The sequence below is a fragment of the Marmota monax genome, unplaced genomic scaffold, assembly GCF_021218885.2.
Source record: "Marmota monax isolate L192 unplaced genomic scaffold, Marmota_monax_Labrador192_F-V1.1 WCK01_AAM20220418_F8-fsc00100, whole genome shotgun sequence".
Lineage (NCBI taxonomy): Eukaryota > Metazoa > Chordata > Mammalia > Rodentia > Sciuridae > Marmota > Marmota monax.
The window spans coordinates 2,341,900-2,360,679 of record NW_026693872.1 but is presented as its reverse complement, the minus strand read 5'-3'; the positions used below and the strand labels follow the sequence as shown (position 1 = coordinate 2,360,679).

The 18,780-nt window shown below is 40.0% G+C and overlaps 1 protein-coding gene across 17 annotated transcripts in view; it reads left to right on the top strand.

Moving 5' to 3' along the window:
• The window catches only part of Lpp (LIM domain containing preferred translocation partner in lipoma), a 663,875-nt gene that overhangs the window by 80,910 nt on the left and 564,185 nt on the right, over window positions 1–18,780 (top strand). For 3 of the 17 annotated variants that reach the window (XM_058585069.1, XM_058585071.1, XM_058585067.1), the window contains exon 3: window positions 8,409–8,517. The exons of the other annotated variants lie outside the window; for them this stretch is intronic. The gene's annotated coding sequence lies outside the window, so the exon portion shown is untranslated. The remainder of the gene's footprint in view (window positions 1–8,408; window positions 8,518–18,780) is intronic. 17 annotated transcript variants of the gene reach the window in all.

Here is an 18,780-nt window from a genome sequence, read left to right as displayed (position 1 = left end):
GGAAGCAGACAGCCTGCAATTTATTTCACTAATTTGTTTGTGATTAACATCCTCTGCCCTTTCTCCTATCCCAAGCTCAGTGTTTTGAAATTTAATTATAGGGATTCTTTTCCTCTTCATAGATTATATACCAATTGTATGCCATTTCTCTTGCCAGAACTCTCTGCTGATTTCCCACATATTCTTCATTTAAGTAGTCTCTAAATGAGGCATGAAATCTTAAAAATTCTTTTCACTTCTGACATTTGCTACTCAGGACCTAAGTTTTCCCAGGAAGTGGTTAAAGCCTGGGAGCCCCAGGGAGCAGGAGCCTTGAATCTACCTGCTGTGTCAGTAGCATCTGATGTAGACAAGACATAAAGAGGGGCACATACTTATTTAAATGAATCAATTGAATTCCTCAATTGGCATAAAATTAGTCTTTGTAGATGGGGAAGTGGAAGCTTGGTCATACTAAAATCTTGCTCCAAGTTACTAATCAATTAAGTGACAATGAATTACTGATGTCTAAAGCTTTTCTTTTATTCTACAGCCTCTGACTAGAAGTTATAGGAACTCAGCCTCTTTTGCTAGAGATTGGTGAAATCAGGCCTGGAGAGAGGACTCAGTTTGTCTCAAGGAACCCAGAGAAACCAGAACAAGAAATCTACTTGGTCTAGCCTTAAAAACCTGATATATTGAGTGTGAAGATCTGAGTATGACTGAGCACAAATCACTTGACTTTTCTGAGCCTCCTTGGCTCATCTGTGAAATGGGGAAAGGTGCTCTTTGTGCCTGAAGATTGCGAGCTTGCAGGTGGCCTCTGGAGAAGTCTTCCTTGTCTGAGATCTGTGATGCTGTGAATAATACCAACCAATACTCAAGATACTAGTTACCACGTCCATTGGTGGAAAACAAGGTTGAAACTATTTTTAGAGCTTTAACCTATTGCAGATTAGTTTGAAGAAGAGGAATACCTTTGAAAAGCCAAGGAATGGTTTTATATACTATATAGAAGATGATGTAACTAATATGCACATATGCAGAGTATTTTACAATGTATTAATGCTTTTTTCCCATAGATTAGTTTGTTATTTTTGCTATTTTATTATTTTGAAAATTGAACAATGGCAACAAATAGGATGATGTCATCCTAAGGACACTAAAGCAGCAGAGGATAGAAGCTTTTCCTAGAACTTAGGGACTGCAAAGGAATTTAGAGTCTTTTTAATCCAATGTTTTGCAAGCTTGGTCACCTATTGAAATCTCTAGAAGATTATTTTAAAAATACTGTCCCTAAATTGCTCATTTGAATCACAAATTCAGTGGCTGGGATCTGTGCTTTAGTCTTATATTAATACTCCTCAGAGTGGAGAACATTGATCTAGTTTTGATTTTTGATGTATTTCTTTGATAGTATCTTGCTTGATGGGCTGCAGTTTTGGGTTATCCCTCCCTGACACCCAAGTGGAAACTTCTGGATGATGACCCAGAAATTTACCCAAACAATGTGAATGCCATGGAAACTATTGAAAAGGCTTTTGAACCTTGAAATAAATGTTGAGCCAAGGGATAGTATGGGTTAACATTTTTTTTTTACATGGGGCTCTGTCTTCTTTTTTGTGCTTCTAAGAATGTTTAAAAATGATAGCAGGGAATATATTTCATTGCTTTAATTGTTCAAGGTCTTTTAAAAGTATGCAATAAAATACCATTTAAGCTAACTGACCTTTATATTTTAATGCTTTTTGGAAGGGAACAATACCTAGTATTCAGCTGCAGTATAACTTTTAATTATATATGTATTCAGTCAGCACAGCCTGTTATGGAATCAGAAGACTGAGGGCTTTACTGCCTTCCCTGATATTTTACCTGTTTCTGTTTAAACTTCAGGTTCCATTCATTTGATGGTTCTTGACCTCATAATGTCTAACCTTCATATTTTTCTTTTTCTTTTTTTTTTTTTTTCCTCTCCAAACTTATCCAAGAAGGAGACTTAGAGGTCTGATTCATTGGGTGTTTTTCTTCTGCAGGAAGTTCAGGTGTGTAGTGGGAGGCAGCACATGTGACCTGATCCATATTTTGACAAGGGAGAGAGCTCCCTTTTCCCTTCAATTGGTTTGGTAATACAGTATTTAACCCCAAAGGCTACTGCTAATAGATTTTTAAAAATTTATGCTAGCTATTATGTTGTTAGGTATAGCTCATCTTCCAACTCTAAACTTGCTCTTTCTAGATGGGGAACAGTACTCGGGTTACAAACATAGTGAACTGAAATTTCAGAGGCTAGAATTGACCTACAAATCTTGTAAAGGTAGCTCTAGTTACAGATTCACTGTGGTCTTGGACATGTTGTCTACCCCCAGGAGTTTAGAAGAAGAAAGTAGAAAATCTTTCTCCATGCTAAGAAATTAAAATGTATGAAATTCTTTAGTTCTGAAAAATGTTTGTGTGTGTGTGTATGTGTACACATACCTAAATAGTATATGTAATAAAATAGCCTAGGCTAAATTTACTGTCTTCAAATCCTACTATAAAATGTGCTAATTCCCAATTGCTACGTTTTTCCTTCTCTTTCTCGGTAGTCATTTTTTCTCTAACCTTAATTATAAGTGATTTTAGATTTATAAGAAAGTTTTGAAGTAAGCATAGTCCAAATCACACCCATATCTTTTATTCAGATTCATCTGTTGACATTTTATCCCATTATCTTTATAATCATCTACCCGCCCCCCAACCCCCGTGATTTCATGAGTATGTATGTGATTTTTTATTTTTAGATTTGGGAGTAGGTTGTGTTGGTCATGGCACTCTACCCCTCAGTGCAGTGTGTATTTCCTAAGAATGAGGAAAATAGGCATGGTCTCTTTATATCCTCAGTTCTTTCATTTTCTGTGTGTGCTCTGCAGTCCCAGGTATGATCTTGATGGCATTTCCCCCTCTTCAGTACATAATCCAGCCTAGGATCAGGTTGGCATGTAGTTGCCATGTCTCTTTTGTCTCCTTTAATCTGGAGTATTTCCATAGCATTCTATATCTTCTGTGGCATTGATATTTTGCAAAATATAGTGTTTCCCCTTTTAAACAATGTGATCATCCTCATTTTGTATTTCTGTTGCTTTTTCATGCTTAGATTCAATTATGCATTCCCCAAGGGAACACTACATAGATAATGTGAGTCCTCCTCGAGTGTCACATCAGGAAGCTCACCATGTCCATCTGCTCCTTATTGGTGATGTTAGTTTTGAGCACCCTGTCAAGATGTCCAATTTCTCCACTGTAAAGTTATTATTCTTTCCTTTGCAATTATTTATTATTTATCTCTGGGGAGATACTTTATTCTTGCTTCTCATCAAAATTTTCCTCTAAATTCTTGCTTGAAGCAATCTATACCATGATGCTTGCAAAATTAGAATTTTCCATCATTACCACTCTTTTCACATTTATCATTCAGGGTTCTACTCCAGGAAGGACTTCCCTTCTCCCCCACCCTCTCTGATATGATATGGGCTTTCAGATTTCTATTTCAAACTTTCATAATTTATTACTGCATTGTAATAGTTTGAATGGCTTCAAATGTTCCTGATTTGGCCTGTGAGAGTCCCTTTAAGTGGCTTGGGACATTCCCCATGATTTTTGTTGTTATTTTTAGAGCTTATTGAACTGCTTGGATAAATATTTGTTCTAGTTTCATTTTTTTTTTTTTTTTTTTTTTTTTTTTTTTTGATAACCAGGGATTGAACCCGGGGGCACTCAATCACTCAGCCACATTCCCAGCCCTTTTTATTTCTTTTTGAGACAGGGTCTCACTATGTTGCTTAGGGACTCTCTAAGTTGCTGAGGCTGGCTGTGAACTTTCAATCCTCCTGCCTAAGCCTCTTGAGCTGCTGGGATTACAAGTGTGTGCCACTGCGCCCAGTTTAGTTTCATCTTTTTTTTTTTTTTTTAAATCTTTGTCTCTCTTGTGAAAGCAACCATTTTTCACTATACCTTCATGTTTGTTAGTAGAGAAGGGAATAAAAGACCAGTATCTGCATGCTAGCTGCACTCATTGCTATAGTGTGGCCATCACTAATGGGCCTTTTCAATGGGAAGAGCCAGGAAATCTTCCAAGGGAAAATAGTCAGTTTTTCTTTCCTGCCAATTACTCTCCATGGGAATGTCCTACCAGCATCTTCACTCATGGTGTCTGTCAAGTTTTTAAGTTGTTACCAATCTGATGGGGGAGACATGAAATTTCAGCGTAATATGAATTTGTCTTTCATATCCTATGATGAATAAAATCAAACACTTCTCTGTTGAAAGATCATATTTATTAATTTTATATCTTTTGTGAATTATTTGTTCATGTCTTTTACCCATTTTGTTTTTCCTATTGGATTTTTTCCTCTCAAAGTGTCCAGAAATTACGCATGTTAGTCTTTAATTGATGGAATATGTAAAAAATGTTTCCTTTAATTCTTATATCTTTTGATTTTGATTAGTGATTTTTTTCCTATTTTCTTGACGTAAAAATTTTGTATTTATATAAACAAATTTAAGATTCATTTATTGATTTTTGGATTGTGGTCATGGTTTCCCAATACCTTTGCTCACTCCTTTGTTTTCCAGTGCCTGTATAGATTCATCTTTCACATTTAGATCTGATTCATTTACAGTCTCTTTGGTGTATGAGGAAACAAATGGACTCATTTTGTCTTTTTCCAAATGACCCTCTCAGGTTTCAGTGCTATGGAACCATCATTGCCCCTGTCGTCAGAGATCCAGGTTAGCTTTCTACCTGCACCATGACTAGGTGTGAAGAAGGTTCAATGATGGTGCACAGGGGTACAGGAGGTCAGAGGAAAATGAGGTCCTGGCTATAGAATGACTGACAGCAGATTAAAACAGAAAAGGTGTTTACAGAAGATCCCTTTTTCTCAGACCTGTAGCCACCCTCCTCTCTATGTGGAACTTGGCTGCACTCACTTCAGTGAGCACCAGTGACTCTGTTGTTGTCTAACTGCTGGTCACTTGCTGCTGCCTCCCTGGACCCTCTTCTGCATGCTGCCTGTTTCAGGGAGTGTGCCACTCACAGGTGGGTGAGACTCGGCCTTAGGAAGTTTTGGGGTTTGGTAGCAGATCGCCGGGTGGGTGTTGGCTTTACACATCTGCCATTCTCCGGCAAGTTGGAAAACAGACCAAAGTCTCTTTCTCCCAGATAATGGAGAATGCAAAATCCCAAAATAAATAACCGTTCAACTTTCAGAGTCAAAGTTGAAAGTTCAGGTTTTTATAGAAGCATAATAAACTTTCCCTGATGATAATTTAATATTAATGACACAGCCATATTAATCCCTCTGAGTTTTTTTGGTAAGAATTCCTTGAAAATGGAGATTTAAAAAAATTTTTAAAAATTTTTTCTTGTGGTTAAACATTTGGAGAATGCCCACTTAAGCGAATTTAGGTCTGTTTCTTTGCAAAAGTACTCCTCGGAGCTCTTAGTGTGAATTTCTCCAATGTATTTGATCAGGAATAAGTCTCTCACCCACCCCTAACACCCATCGGCAGCTTTCATACTTTGATCTGCTGAGTCAAGTTTGTTAGGGCTACATTACTGCAACCTCTCGTACTAAAATCCACATCTACTTTTATTTTATATATATATATATATATATATAAAAAATTTAGTTATAGATGGACACAATACTTTAATTAATTAATGTGATGCTGAGAATCAAAGCCAGTATCTCCCTCACACATGCTAGGCAAGCACTCTACCACTGAGCTACAACCTCACCACATCTACTTTTTGATTTTATTTTTTACTTGTAAATTCTTCCAAAGTTAAGCTCTATGAAGGCAGAGACTGTGCCTGTTTTTCTCATTAATATGGTCCAAATACCTACCACAGTGCCTGACCTGTAGTAGGTGTTTATGAAGTATTTCTAAGATCGAAGTTGCCAGCTCTCATTTAGCTTATTGCAGTGTTTGTTGTTTGGTTCCCACCCCCAAATGGAGATGTTTTTAACAGATTCTTCCTTTTAGTCTAAAAAATTAGATAAACATGTTTGCAAAGAATTGCATATGTAACTTCCTGGCATTCTTAGAGTTGTAAGGCTTAATTGTAATCATTATTAAGTAGATGATTTAATCTTTGCTGCTTGTCACCCAGGAATGGGTACAAAGAATTGTCCTTGGGAGAAGCAGTTCATTCCAGAGCTGATTCCTGCTATTGGGAATGCTGCTTTCTGCTTTTGTGGTTTAGAACTTCTGTTGGATCCCACTTGTGGTTTTCTCCCTCCTCTAACTCTTAGGCTAGGAGAGTTTTCCTGACCAGCATCCATTCTGATGTTTTCCATTTTTAGCTGCTCTTAGAGATGACAGCCTAATTGCTAGAAATCATCTGGTTTTCCCTGCATACACTCCTGTCCCAACTAGGAGTCTGTGAAGGATCCTATGTTTTAGAATAGTGTCTCTCACTGTGTATATGTGCTCAGGCACACACATGTAGTCACACACACCCCCCCCCCCCCCCCCTTCTAGTGAAGGACTGGAGTGTCCAGTGTCTTAGTTGAATACAGGAGCTCAAAATTCTGAAGCTGTTTTTTCCTCTTTCTTTTACTCGGAATTTCAAAATCTGGAATATTACTGTGCTTTATATTCAAATTAATTTTATTGATGTGATTTTTGAAATACACATGCAATTAATTTTTGTTGTAGAAAAAATTGGGAAATCACAAATACAAAAGGAATGAAATCAAGATTGCCTGTAATCCTATTATCCAAAACCACTTGAGAGTGAATATTATTATTCTGTGTGTATACACTAGGGACTGCTCTTTTGTGCTTCTGGTGCTTTTTGAAGATAGTCTCACCTTACTCAGACTAGTCTAGAACTTGTGATCCTTCTGCCTCTGTTGCTCAAATAGAGATTATAGGCACATGCCACTGCTACCAAATTCCTAGCTGGGATTTACTTTTTAAACCAGTTCCCTGTTTTAAGGACTTCTTGCCCTTTTAACAACAAAACTAATATTTATAGTATTTATGTCATGCAACACTTGATAGTTAATCGTTACTTAATGCTGCATTGTGTTATATAAAAGTTGAGTTAGGCCAATGATTCTATCTCAACTCACCTTTGTACTTTCAGGGTCTTGCTAAGGTCATCCATGAACATGGTGTCTTCTGAAATGCCTGATAAATTTCAGTGACTAGACATTGAACTAGAAAGGGATCTGCCCACTTTTTCTCAAGAAATACAATTGTACTTATGATGTGTTCCAAAACTACTAAAGAATGGTGAGAGCCAAAACAGATGAAGCTGCCCTTATATGGGCAGAAAGAATTCAGTAAGATTTTTACCAGTTCAGTAGGGGTTACCTATGGTGATTTGGAACTGTCTGTGATTTGCTTCCACTTTATTGTGTGATCAGCACAGTTTGCATCTGGTCTTCATTACTTTGGGCCTGGAAACACCTACCCCCTTTATAAAACAGCAATTCCGGGTTTCAATGGGGAGCTGGGGAGGAAGCTGACTTGCATTAGTCTGACACATCAGGCAGCCCATGATTAACTCAGTGCTACTCTCATGTACATCTGCGAGCAAGAGGTTTTCATTAATTGCCTTGATGGTGTCATTGCTCTGCTGCAGATGCTGTCGAAATGGCACTGATTGTCCGAGACATTGCACAGTGAAGGAAGAAACACGTGGAGAATTCGAAGGATCTGAAGAACATTCCCTATTCTACAGGCATCTTCCTCTTTAGGCACCTATCACTACATGTTCACCAGACACAGAGGAAAGAATGCCTTCAGGGAATGCTCTCAGGTCCTCCAGTGAAAGATAGGGCATGTGTAACTCCCCCAGGGCAGCTGTTCCCAGAATATGGCCATGAAACTGATATCTAGATACTCGGACCCCTGGAAGCCTTCTGTCTTGTACTTGCTGTTACCACAGTGTCCCTCCCCTCTGTATAAACACAGGTGAATCCTCATATCCAGACTTCTCCTACCCTTATGTCAAGGGAGTACTTAAATGGTAGTGTAGCTTGTCTCGGTACTATTCCTGTCATGGCTTATTGACATGCCTCCATGGTGATGAAGAAGGCATCTTGGCTGCTTTGCCACAAGGCTGTAAACCTTTCATACAGCAGGTACTACTCTAGTTGGCTGAGCTCATCTTCTGTGTGGATTCATCCAGGGAAGGAGCAGAGAGGATACCAAATACCACTCTGCTGAAGATTCAGTGGAGTGCTTCTGCTAACTGCCTGGTATAATGTATAGGTGCTGCTATAGATAGGAGACTTAGGCTCAGACTTCTGTTACCCTCGAGGTCACAGAACTGAGACTCAAAGCTAGGACCAGATATCCTTGACATCTGTGTGTTCCCTTTACCTCCTGCCACATCATGTCAGAACATTACCCTTTCTCTAATCTCTTCATAGATTCTGGGCAGGTCACCTCCATGTTGGGCTTCAGTGTCCTGTGAAGATTTTCTGATCTCCCTGCACCCCCGCTACAACCTCTGTACAAACCTTTCTGAACACTGTGAAGGTTAGCTGCGTACGTATTTGTCTTCATGCTAGACTAAATTTTTTAGATGTCTTACTTAGTATGGTATCGAATTCATGGGAGGCTTTTGTTACATATGTATTGAAATTTCTAGTTTTTGCCCCATTTTGTATTTTCCATGCTGACATTAAAAATCTAGACATGTCTTCTTAAACTTAGGTACCCATATTGAAGGATGCCTAGATTTTGTTATTTTGCTTTAAATTTGAACCAAAGACTTAGACTTTGGCTTTAGATTTTGGAAGGGTAAAGTAGCCAGTACCTACCTCATTAATATTTTGGGCATCTCTGAATTTGTATACAGTATCATTGTGTTTACATGATCAATGATTTAATTATCACATTGGCTACTGTCATATCAATATAAAAACAGTACTATGAGCAAACATGTTTCAGGCTTATTGTTAATATCAAGATATATACTTGTAAGTATAGTTAAGCATTTGACATGTGACTTGGAGTGAATAGTCTTCATAAAGTGCTTTTTGCTCTGATTCCACCAGTTAGTTAACATATTAAGGCAAATATTATAAATAAAATGTTATAGCATTTAATGGTGATTGTGAAATCTATTAATTTTATGGATAAAAGAATTTGTTAATAACTTTCAGTAGCTAAGCAATTAGAGAAATAGTTAAATAATTAGAAATTAATCGAGTTCATATTAGAAATTGAGAGTTTATGTAACTATTAGATTAGTTAAATCTTAGGCAATAGAATACATTAGGTAGGTGACTTTGGGAAGAATATCATATCCTTTCTTAGCTAACAAATGTTTATAAAAATATAAATTGAAATCAGAACATTATTATAACATTAGATTATATCATAATTATAGGATTCTTCAATGAATGCATTTATAACATTAAATAGGATGATCATTTGGAACTGTTTTTAATTTTTAGCTGTTTGAATGTACTGAAGTCCATGAATCTTTCAAGAAAAGACTTAAGAATGATACATTTTCTGCCAGTCACAGTGGTGAACATCTGTAATCCCAGCTACCTAGGAGGCTGAGGTAGGAGGATTACAAGTAGGAGGCCAGCCTTGACAATTTAGTGAGACTTTATCTCAAAATAAAATTAAATAAGGGTTGGGGATGTAGCTAAAGTGGCAGGGCACTTGTCTAACAGGTGTGAGGCCTTGGATTTAATCTTCAGTACTGTGAAAGATAAAGGAGAAAATAATTCCACATGTTCTGAAGATAAAAAAGGAATGTATTGCATTGTCCTCTTCATATTTCTTGATCAGAAAACTACTAAAATCATGTATGGCGACATCAATGATAAGTTATCTTCAACACAAAGAAATTTTATACTTATTATTTTCTCAGAGAAGTTCAGATGATGGTAGATTCTAGCCACAGCTTTGGCTTAATATTGATTTTAACATTCAGTATTTGGCACTTGGCCTAAATAGAAGAATTTACCCGTTGCCTATCTATGCGTCTTTATACCTTTGTGTAGGTAGGTACAAATGCATAAATGGTGTTGCAGGGACACACTGGAACAGTCTCTCACACTTACCTACCATGAACTAGTTTAAAAATTGTTTTCATGGTCCCCACTCACTAATTCTCCTGTAACTTTTGATGAAGTCAGGGAGTATCGACCCCTTAGACGAAGGGAACAGGTGGCTTACAGAAAGGATGAGCATTCTTTATCCAAGGTTATGAGGTAGGGGTGGAGACTGACCATCTGACCCCTTTTCTAAACTCCCTGCTAGCGCTCCAAATCACACAGACCTGGCTTATAATCCTGGCTCTAGAACTGCCCCTGATACTCATAGAGCAAGGCATTTTATTTGCATCCTGCCTGTCTTATGAGAAGAAGAGGTGTTAAACTCACTAATTAGCATTGTGGGCCTAGTTTTATTCTGACAGCTAATGACTTGTAGGTTTAATTAATATTGATTGCCTTCTCGAACTGGGCAAGTCTTTGTGTTCTCTCTCACCTGCACAGTGAGGGGATGACCACATCATCTCCTGAGATTTCTTTTCAGCCTTGCTTGATAATCTGCTGCTTGATAATCAGGACTGAGGAAAGGAAAGGCAACACTCCATGACTTGAGAAGGCCAAGCCAGTTTGAATTTGCTAAGAGACACCACTGAGGGAAACACATGGACATATAGGTTTAAAGAGGCTGGCTACTAGTTGACATTGGAAGTGTCATTAATACTTCTTCCAGGTTTATGGGCAATGAAATTGGTTTTCAAACACCATTTTTGTTTTTAGTTCATGGTTTAGTCGTGGAATGCAATTTAAAAGACCTTTGAATTGGTTTATTTGCTCAAAAATTGTAGTATTCGTTGTTGTTTGTTGAGCACCTAGACTATACACACACATCTTCCTAATCTTGGAAGAAAATATAGAATATACTAATTCCTACCTTGTAAATAAGGAAATGGGCTCAGAGAGGTTAAAGGACCTGCTTGGGTTCACTTAGAAAGTAGAAGAGCAATGATTTCAGTGGCTGGTTTGCCTCCTTGTAAAGCTTGTGACCTGGTTACCCTCACACTCCCACAGCTCTGAAATGGAGTTATGTGTGCTCTTCCTGCCCCCTGTCCCATTACAATGTGAGTAGAACATGGTGCAGGCCAAAGCCGGCACTTATCACCAATGGGTCCTCGACTTGTGTCTGACATTCATGAGGCTCCTGTGTCATCTGCTGACAGGCCTCTGGGACCCAGATGTCCTCATTACAAAAATCCCACCCTGCCCTCCCCAACCAGGCAAAGAGACCTTGAAAAGGAGCTGGTTTGTGATTCGGGTCACTGTGATGTTTTAACTGAATAGTTCGTTCTTTGATAGCTTCTTGCTTCCCTGTGAAGCATCCAAACTTCCAACGGTGACTCCCAACACTGACTGCGCATTAAAACCACCTGGGAGCTTTTCATTCATAACCATGCCTAGGCTGTCCAACTACAAATTCTGATTTGAATGGACTGGAGTAGGACCCTGGGTATCAGCATTTAAAAAAATTCTACAGGGATGCCACTGTCCTTCTAGGGAGAAGGACACCTACTTTAGGGTCAGAAAGCTTTCTTTTCACTCTTTAGTTCTTTTGCTGTGGTATAGTTTTCTTTGACTCCTTTGGGCCTTTAGTTGTATCATGTCATTTTGCTGAAGGATAAGATGTATTTATGAACAACATTCATGGTGTTTTTGAGATGGCTAAGCTTGTGGAAAGGGTGTTAAAGTAATGGACATAGTTGTTGAATTTAGTGGCCCCAGAGGAAGGAAATGAGCCACCTTGGATTGGGTCACTGAAGGCCAAGAGATTGGTGGCTTTTGTCATCTTCCCTATTAATCCATTCTCTGCCTCCCTCCACCAAATTTTTGACTCTGAAGGGGTTTATTTTCCAACAGTCACTATCACTAATTTTACTCTAGGACATACCCTGTCTTGCTTATCTAGCTTGGTTATTGGTTTATAATTTCTTTACTTTTTGTTTATTGCTTTCATTTACTCACATGTAGAAAAGAACGGCTTACCCAGAGAACATCACTGAGGTGCATGGTGTCAGACACAGGCTTTCTGCGTGCTCTTTGGAAACACCCCCGAGTCTCTTGTCTGCTCCCAGTAGTCCTCTGCATACCGGACACTAGTCTTACTCTCCAGAATTAAGGCAACTCTTTGCTGTTTCTGGGCTCCAGCCAGGTAAACTGTGCTCTGACCTGGGATCTGCCCCATCCTTCCTTTGTTCTGTGATCTCATTCTACCACAGCATTAACTCTGTCCTGAAGCCCTCCATCATTCCAACAGCCAGAAATAATCTTCCCCTTCCTAGAACTGCCACGGTGCTTTGAGCGGGAACACTTTTAGAACTCATCACATTGTACCTCTAGCTATTCTTATTTATGCATGTGTCTGATTCCTCCCCTTCTACTACTGTAAGCTTCTGGAGGGTGCGGCTGCCTCCTTTTAATTTTGGCAGCTCTTGCTGTGCCAAGAATATGGGAAACATTCCATAAATATTTTTTTTTGAATAAATGTGTTACTTTTAGTTCATCTCAGCAGGGTTGTGCAGAGTTAACCTCCTGAGCTCCTGGTGGCTTTGGTGAACATTTGGAAAGGTCCACTGTGAGGGAGTGAAATCCGGTGACCTAGTTACAGCACAACCCCTGCAGGCTCACCAGTGATGGAGGCTCAGGTCTAAACTTCTGCCAAGGGAGAGCCTGCCTTATTTATGGTGCTGGTCATGTCTTTTTAAAAATGACCTTCTTTTTCTTTTTTAAGTAAAACAATAAATTCTCACACAGAAACTTTGGAAAATGTAGACCAGTGTTTTTTTTAAAAACATGAAAATCGTCTCCAGTATGTCTACCTATTATTACTCAAACCTGTCCCAGTTTAGCAATACATGATAATGTGGGGTGTCCTGTGCTTAGAGAAAGGAATTCACTTCTTTGTAATAACTGTGGAAAGGCCATTGTGTCCTGTAGATGGGTTGTTTTAAGTATTATTTTATGATTATTATTACTATCACTGAAGCCGAACCAAATAGATACTGTCATCGTTGCTCCAGCTCCAGGAAGGACCTCGTGGCTGCACTAGGATTAAGCACTTAATATTTACAAGGTGCTTCGTTGTCTTTTTTTAGTGACTAGCACCTCTACAACAGCTGTGTCAGGACAATGACATTGCTGTCAAACTTTGTGGAACCAAAGACCAAAAAGGCAGTGTTGATGGAGTAGTGTTCTGGTGCTGGGCTGGGAGGGACCAGGCCACAGGCCTTGGGATGGGTGTGGGAAGGTAGGGAACACTCTGTTTCTGGTGAGATTTGTTCTCCCAAGAGTATCCCAGGGCTCCTTTTTTATGGGAAATCCCCAAAGCCTGTATGGTTTTCAGACCCTAGTGTCTATGGACCTTAAATGTAATGAGGATGTCAGCTAAATTAGGAAAAAAGGAGATGGGGTGATTTTAAGGAACAGGGGATTTTCCTCCCACAGTGCATTCCATTTAAACCAGCCATGGCCAGGGTGAGTGGGTATGGGCAGTAAAACGTGTACCTATAGAACATGTTTGGCCAAGTGCATGGGACTGGTGGGTACTCTTATTTTCTTTCTCCCTTTCCTTCCTCCTTTATTTCTTATTTTTAGGTTTTATCTTATTCGCTTTTATTTTTTTCCCTACTTTTAAATTTTAGGAGTGCTGCTGGGAATTTGGAACTCAGGGGTACTTGACTACTGAGCCACATCCTCAGCCCTATTTTGTACTTTATTTAGAGGCAGGGTCTCACTGAGTTGCTTAGCACCTCACTTATGCTGAGGCTGACTTTGAACTTGTGATCCTCCTGCCTTGCCCTCTAGAGCCGTTGGGATTACAGGCGTGCGCCACCACCCGACCTCTTTTATTTTTAAATGGTTCTATTATTTTAAAAAATGTGTTCCAAGTACTAAACAGAATTTGAACTGCACTTATAAGTACAAAGAATAAAATAAAAAAACCCCTCAAATCCATTCTGTCGTAATAATTATTAAAGTTTTGGAAAATACCTTTTAGACTTTCTAGCTCTTGTTCTGTGTATACTGTATATATACATGTATGCCCACACATCTCAGCATGTACGTGAATTACATTATGATTTATGTGAATAAATGGCAGGTTTTTCAATGATGCACCTTTTCACCCAGCAACATGACTTGAAAAAAATTTTATATCAATATATATACACATCTGTCTTTTTTAAAAAATAGCTGCAGATATTGAGTGATAAAATATAATTTTCTTTAAAATTGGTAATATTTATATATGTAGATTATATATATTTTAATCTACATATATATAATCTATCTATCTATATCTATATATATATAATCTTCACAATTAGAACTGATTTTTTTAGATACGTTTGATTATTTGCATTTGCCACTATAGTGATTCTTTGATTGTTTTTGATTTAGGAAACATCAACTAAGTATTAAAAATGGCAGGCACTGTACCCAGGTGTTAGGGTTGACAGGTACCATAAAATACTGCTTCTGCCTGCCCTAGGGCTCTCTGTTGGGGACTTAGATACACCAAGGAGGAGGCATGTGCCCTCGGGGACGAGAGCAGCACAGGGCCCACACTGGCTTTCACACTGTTCATGGTTTACAAAAATGAGAAGACTGAATCTCACATGCCAATGAGCTCCTTGCCCCTCTCGATATTTTCTGCAACCATGATTCAGAGTATTAATAATATATTTAAACATCGATTTGATTGTTAATTTATTTTATTTTTTTAATAGTAAAAGTAATATGTGCTCATGTATAAGATTAGAACCCGTGGGCATGTATAAGAAGAAAATGAACTTCACCTGTAATCCTACCACTCACAGGTAACTACTGTGACATTTCATTTGCGGAAGTTGATTTTCCTATATGACCCTGGGTTTTTAAGTCTTAACTCACCCTCTGTAACCTAGTTCTCAGCTCTACTTTATATAACATTGTTAAAGGATTCCAGATTAAAAATAAATTATATCTCAATCAAAATGCACTTGCATGTTTTTTTATTACTGCTTTATGGTTAAATATACTATTTGGGTTCATCCTGACAAAATCACACATGCATGGAAATCTTTTTCATTTTCCTTGTACATTGTTAAATACCCTCCCATCTCACACAGATATACACACACTGCAAAAGTCACTCTAGGTGAAAATCAGCCTCTCATTTTACAGATAGGAAAACTGAGGTCTAGAACTTGCAAAGATCACATTAAAATAAAGTGACAGTCTCCACTGAGCCCATGTCTCTCGAAGCCCTTCTGTGCTGCTCACCTTCCCCAATGATAGCTCCTTACTAGGTCATGGAAACAGGCAAAGGGAGAAAGGGAAAAACACGTCAGTTCTAAAGAGTGCAGGTTTTTTCTGTGTCCTTTAGCTGAGCTATTTTTGTGACTATTCAGTACGTGTACAATGCTGCCTCTTGGAGCGTTCCAGCCAGACTAAGAGGCCATTCACTGCTGACTGCAGCCATGCTGTCCCCCACACCCCCCGCCCGTGGCAGATTCCATGGAATCCTTGGCCCGGAAACCAGATGGGAACAAACTATTCCAATAAAAAATTCAAATTTTGGAGTCTGAATATACACAGAAAAAAAAAATGACTGCATATCCTGTTGGACTACGTACATAACAATGAAGCAGTGACTTATAAGCGTGTGACGAGGCCGAGGCCGAGGGTAGGGGTGACGTTGGAGTTGATTCATCACCTAGTCTGTAATCCATTCACCAGCCACAACTGGTTTTAAACACAAATGCCAAATTATTCATTCTCCTTCAGTCTGACCGTGTGATTCTCTCAGCACCTTGAGTTACTTTCTTTGCATGTAGGACAAAGCATGGACTCCTCCATCTGGTGTTTAAAGTTCTCTGAGCTGTCTTTCCAGACAGCTACAAACTATGGGGATGTACTAAGGTAGCAGATAAGAGCCACACTGCAGCCAGACTGCTCCACTACTGACTAGCACCTCACCTGTGTGCCTTGCAGCACACCTCCCTGTTCTCTGGTTACCTTATCTGTGCAATGGAAATAGGTTCTTTTTTTAAAAACAAACAAACAAACAAACAAAAAAAAAACTTGGGATTGAACCCAGGGGCACTCTACCACTGACCTACATCTTCAGTCTTTTTTTATTTTGAGACAGGGTCTTGTTAAGTCACCCAGGCTGGCCTCTAAATTGAGATCCTCCTGCCTCAGCCTCCTGTTGCTGGAATTATAGGCAAGTGTCACTATATCCAACTTGAAACAGGGTCACGGAGATTAAACAAGTTAATATTTGTAAAGGGCGTAAACAATGATTAGCTGACGATCCTTCACATAGAAAGTGCTCTATTCATTTTCTTAAATATTTTTTCTAACCCATCTCTGCTACTTTCCTTCTTGTACTAGACATCTGGTCAGTCCTGAGAAGTTTCTCTCATTTGCCTGCCTTTATGCAGCTCTGACCCTCACCTCTCTGAGCCATTGTTGACCTCACATTTCTGCCTGCCCAAATCTTATTTGTCCTTCAGTTGTGCTCAAAATTGACGTCTTTTGTCCATTTCATTCTTGATGTATCCAAATATTCATTCCTTTAGTAGAATGGCTTATGGGCGGGGCTCTGTGTGCCAGGTGCCTTAATGGGCAAACCTTTTCCCAGCCAGGTGAGGCCTAGCTGTAGCTTGTCTTGTGCTTATCACCATGACATTGTTGTAAGGTTTGTGATGGGGTAGTTGCATCTCTCTTCCTAGAATATAAGCTAATAGAGAGTAGGTTGTCAATTAATAGGTGCTTATTATGCCTAAAATGTAAAAAAGATGAAGTGAATGAACAAATGAAGGAGGTACTCCTTGTAGGCATTAATTACCTTCCAAGTAAAGCAAGGATAAAGGGAACAAGCATTGTTTGCATGAGTGAGAGAAAGATGGAGACAGAGAACAAACATTGGGGTGTGTGTGTGTGTTTATGTAAGTGAGGGGTGGGGTTTGGGAGGAAGGCTGTGTCTGAGGGCAAAGGACCACTTCCAAGTTGAAGAAGGGCAGAGAGAAGACAGGGAGAAGAGAGCTGTAGAATTTGAGGGAAACAGAATTTCCTTAAGTGGTATAAAATGCCAAGTGAATTGGGTCTCAGTTTTCCTTTTCCTCTTTAGGAGGTTGGAGCTGATATTTAAATGAGGTGGGGGAGGGAGGTGGGGTTTGGAAAAAGAAAGTGAAAATTGTTTTCTGAAACTGTCTTTGCCAAGTAACCCTGGACAGAAAGTTCAGAGCGGGGGGCTGCCACAGCCTACCAGCAGCAGTAGCCCACTCACTGTCCCTACAGTCCTGGTCACTCCTGCCCCTGCCTCTCTCCTTCATCCCTCCCCTCCCTCTTCTCCCTTCCTTCCTCCCTCCCCTCCCTCTTCTCCCTTCCTTCCTCCCTTCCCTCTCTTTCTCTCTTCCTTCCTTCCTTCCTCCACTCTCTCCCTCCCTCCTTCCCTCCCTCCTTCCTTCCTTCCTTCCTTCCTTCCTTCCCTCCCTCCCTCCTTCTCTCTCTCTCTCTCTCTCTCTCTCACACACACACACACACACACACACGCACGCACGTGCGCGCGTGTGTGTGCGCACACACAAGTAATTGACTGGGGAGAAATAAAAAAGTAAAATGGAACACAAAGTAAGCAGATGATTTCAACCTGCAATTATTTGCCAGATTATAAGCATGACGTATGGACCTGACCACCTCATCCGTTTCCCAGTGGTGGCCTTCTGCTCCTGCCACCCTCCTGGTTAGTTCCCCCGGCTTCCACTTGCTTTCTGAATCAAAGCAGGAGGAGAGAATTGAACGGTATAACTAGATTTGGAGAAGAGACCAGGGCAGGTTTTGGGAGCTGACTCCAGAGGCTTAGCATGAATCCGATTTCTGGCCTTTTCATTCTGCAGATTTTCCAGCTTTTTAAGTAGTTCTTGTTTTTACTGCTAATCATGCTTTGCTGTGGAGCGCACACACATTCACCTGGGGGCATGCGTTTACGAGTCCCCATGTGTGCAGGCCTCAGAGTAGCTTTAGGGGAAGCCGAGATTGTGAAGAGCTCCAATTTGTGTGTGTGCTCACCCCGTGGGTGCCAAGGGGAAACTGGATTCTGGGGAGGTGAGAGAGGGCAGACAGAGATGGGTAAATAGGTGTGCTGAGAGCTGACAGGACCTGCACACAGGTTGTGAAGTGATCAATGCTTGAGTTAGAACTCTGTGGGAGGGTGCAGTGTTCTGTTTGTCCCACCAGTGAGGGCTTTGCTGGGTGTGTAGGGGGGTGTTGTAGGCTTGCAAGGGGGCTAGGACTTTCCTAAACAAGGCAGAGAGAGATGCCTCTTCAAGCCAAAGGGAACAGCAGAGACATGAAAATATGTACAGAAATTGGGAGCGGCAGGCTGAGTTTGGAAGGTGCGAGGAGGTGAGACATCTGTCTCCAATCTTAGAAGTCTCTAGGGCCCTCCTGTAACATTTGGGCTCCCCCCCCCCCTTACAGGCAGTGGGGAGCTGTTACATACAGTAGGATTTTGGAGAAGGGCTGTGATAGGATCACTCTGGGGTGTGTATTTTGTTTTGCTTTTACTTCTTACATTTCAGAGTCTTTTTAGGAACTGTTAGGCAACCTTAACTCTGGGGAGCGTGCACTGCCTATCTTTTCTCTCCATTCTTTCCTGGCTTGGCTCCTTCTGGAGCTTCTGATAATGAAGTGTGGCAGCAAGGTTCCTAGGAGCAACCATGTGCATGTTCTTCCTGTCCTTTCTCCCCTC